This window comes from Neovison vison, chromosome 13, assembly GCF_020171115.1.
Source record: "Neovison vison isolate M4711 chromosome 13, ASM_NN_V1, whole genome shotgun sequence".
Lineage (NCBI taxonomy): Eukaryota > Metazoa > Chordata > Mammalia > Carnivora > Mustelidae > Neogale > Neogale vison.
In genome coordinates, this window is record NC_058103.1 from 107931043 (window position 1) to 107934296 (window position 3254).

A 3254-nucleotide genomic window follows, 5' to 3' on the forward strand; every position below is an offset into this window, starting at 1 on the left:
TGGGGCTCTCAGCCCTCTGACACGATGACCGGCAACGTGTCCATATGGTGGCCGCCCCATCAGTGGGAACCCTGAGCCGAGCCCCCCAGCTGTCTCTGAATGTATGTGTGGAATGAAAAAGCAAGAAATCTTTGTTGGTTTAGGCTCCTGAGATTTATTTTTGGCGGCGGGGGGGGGGGTGTGGGACGGGTATTATTGCACCATAATCTAAACTATCCTGACTCGTACAAAGCAGTAAAATAAAGCAATGTTATAAATTGTGATAATTGCTCTGAATAAAAGGAACAAATTGCTAATATAACATGATAGTGGCCTACAGGTCAGGGGATGTTTCTGTGAAGATAGGGGATTTAAGCAGGCATCTATTAGATCAAGGTAACGCTTACTGCCATAATTGTTTTGCTTTATTGCCGAGAGAAGCAAAGTCGCCCGGGGAATCACAGAACCAGAAGAGGCAGAAAAGTGGGGATGCAGAGTTGCCCCAGGTTGTGGGGCTCATTGACCACAGAGCTGGTGCTCTAGCTTCAGTAAGTGGACTTGGCTCTCTAGACAAATGAGGGGTCTAGGGTAAAACACCGAAGGAGACAACCCTTCAGGGGTTCCCTGACATTTGCACAATCTGGAGAAGGCCTGCCTTGGAAAGGTGGTGCCCTCACGGGCTCGCTCTTAAGGAGGCCCTAGTTCTCTGGGCCATGTGAGTGCAGAGTTGACAACTGGAAATGAGTGCTTCCTTAAATGTTACACCCTAAGCTCCTCTCCTCTGACCCTGGTCCTGGCTCTGCTCCACTACACCCTGTTCTCAGTAGGCATGGTGGGCAAGCATGTAACCTTCAGGTAACTGTGGCTGTGTCCTTGGCCTTCCCGATTGTCTGCTGATGTCATCTGAAATAGCACCACACTCCTTGGGATCATGTGCCAGAAAACACAGTACTTGAGGATAGGAAAGCACGGGGTTTTTAGGCTGCCCAAAGCGGGCTCCTTCCCAGGGTCCATGGTGGGTAACCAAGCAAGGTTTGCATTCCCACCAGTATCGTCAGACTTCTTGGTTATGGCCATTTTAGTGGTGATATGAACGGTGATAGCTCATTCACCAGTTATCGGCTATACACATGATTAGTTATATGACTTGTAAATATTTTCTTTCAGTCTTCAGCTTCTATTTTAATTTTATTAATAGTATCTTTTGAAGAGCAGAAGTTTTTTTTTTTTTTTAAATTTTGGAGAAGGCCAATCTATCAGGGTTTTTTTTTTTTTTTTTTTTTAATGGATCGTACTTTTGGTGTTATATCTGAGAAATCCTTGTCTAATTCGAGGTCATAAAGGTTTTCTTCTTGGATTTTTGTAATTTTTGCTCTTACATTTTGTCCTATCATGTATTTTGAGTCAATTTTGTGCAGCCACAGCTTTTAGACCCTTCTCTGGACAGATGAGGAGACCAAAGCAAAGGGGCTTAGCTCAGATTCTAAAGCAAACTCAAGACAGAACTAACATAAATCATTAGGGTTCCTTCCAGATCAACTGTTTGCTTTGACAGAGTTCATTTGAGTCCACATCTAACTGTTTTGAGGCCACGTGATTGTTGCCTCTAACCTCACTCGGTAAAGAGTCCTCCTGAGCCAGGTGTTTCTTATCAGCTCAGGACACTGCATCTGTCCCTCAACTCAGTAGAAGCACAGTTACATAGCCTTATTGTTTATAGACTTGGAGCCAGCTAAGCCCATCCCATCCACATTTCTTCTAGCTAAACAGCTTTGGCTTCTTTTCCTCCCAGGAGGCTGTTTCTGCCCCTCCCAGGCTTGCATTGCATCTCCACACTAATGTCTTGAACGTGGCACTTGTCACTTGGTATTGAACATTACGGCTTGGAAAGCCAGGGCAGGCTGGGAACGTGTAGTGGGGTGGATTTCCCAGAGAGGGCTGGAGGGAAAGCAGCTGCCAACTTCCATTCCAATGTGTCGAGCAAGGCAGCTGGAATTGTTAAGCCTTTCAGTTTCTGGAGATCACTTGGGGAGAGGGAAGGCCAGGGCAGAAGGACCTGTGAGGAAAGCTTGCACCAAGGGAACTCAAGAATCATACACGTCACTCAAACACGGAGTGTTCTATTTATCCTCTCACAATTTGGGTCCAACTACAAGATTTGTTCTTTTCACCTAGTCCTAGAAAGATCACATCAGCAATGATCTGCCTCTTGATGAAGCAAGTTTTGAAACTGTCATAGTTTGACAGCAGTGAGCTGGGAGCAACGGAGATGTCTATCTCTATGAGAATGGGGGAGGGCTTCCCGGAGGAGGCAAGCTGCAGACATTCTGCAGCAGAGGGACACGACAAACCAGGCATGCATGCACACAAGAGTGTAGAAAGACGTTCCATATAGAGTTGAGGACAGAAGAGGAGAAAGAGTAAGACCTACAGCATAACATAAATTACATTAGTCCAAACCACACACACCCTTCAACATGACAATCCACACTTTAAAAGTATACATGCTTGTATCAGGCCATATGTTCAGCACATTAGAGCAGATGTCTGGTGTGGGGAGGGAAGTTAGAGGGGGTTCCGTGTTAGTTTCCTGTGGCTACTAGAACCAAGTCATACAAACTGGGTGGTATGGGGAACATCCCTGTATACTCTCACCATTTGGGAGGCCAGATATCTAAAATCAGTATCACTGTGCTGGAAGCAGGGGTCCAGCTCTTCTGGGGGAGAATCCACTTAGCCTCTTCCAGCTTCTGGTGGCTGCTGGCACTCCTTGGCTTGTGGCTGCATCACGCCAGTGTTGAAGGCCAGCATCCTCCAGTGTCTCTGCTCCATGGTCCGAGTACCTCCTCCTCCGTACATCTCATAAGGATACGTGTGTTTACGGTTAGGGTCCAGCCAGATGATCTGGGATTTAATCTCTCCATTGTAAACTCCTTAATCTCATCTGCAGATACCATTCCCCCTGCCCTCCTTTGCCATGTGAGGTGACATTCACAGGTTTCAGGGATTCGGAGGTGGCTATCCTCAGGGGACCCATTTTTCTCAGCCTCTGAGAGGGCCCTTTACTTTTTCTTTCACACCTCTCACCCAATCTCTAGAAATCATGTTGACTCAACCTTCTTCTAGAATTGACTGACTCTTCCCACCTCAGAGGGCTCCAGGCAGCCTAGCTGAAGCCACCACCACTCCTCATGGGTCCCTTGGCTTATTACCTCCTTGTTTCTCTACAACACACTGTCTACACAGCAGCCAGAATATCTTTTTTAAAACATTAG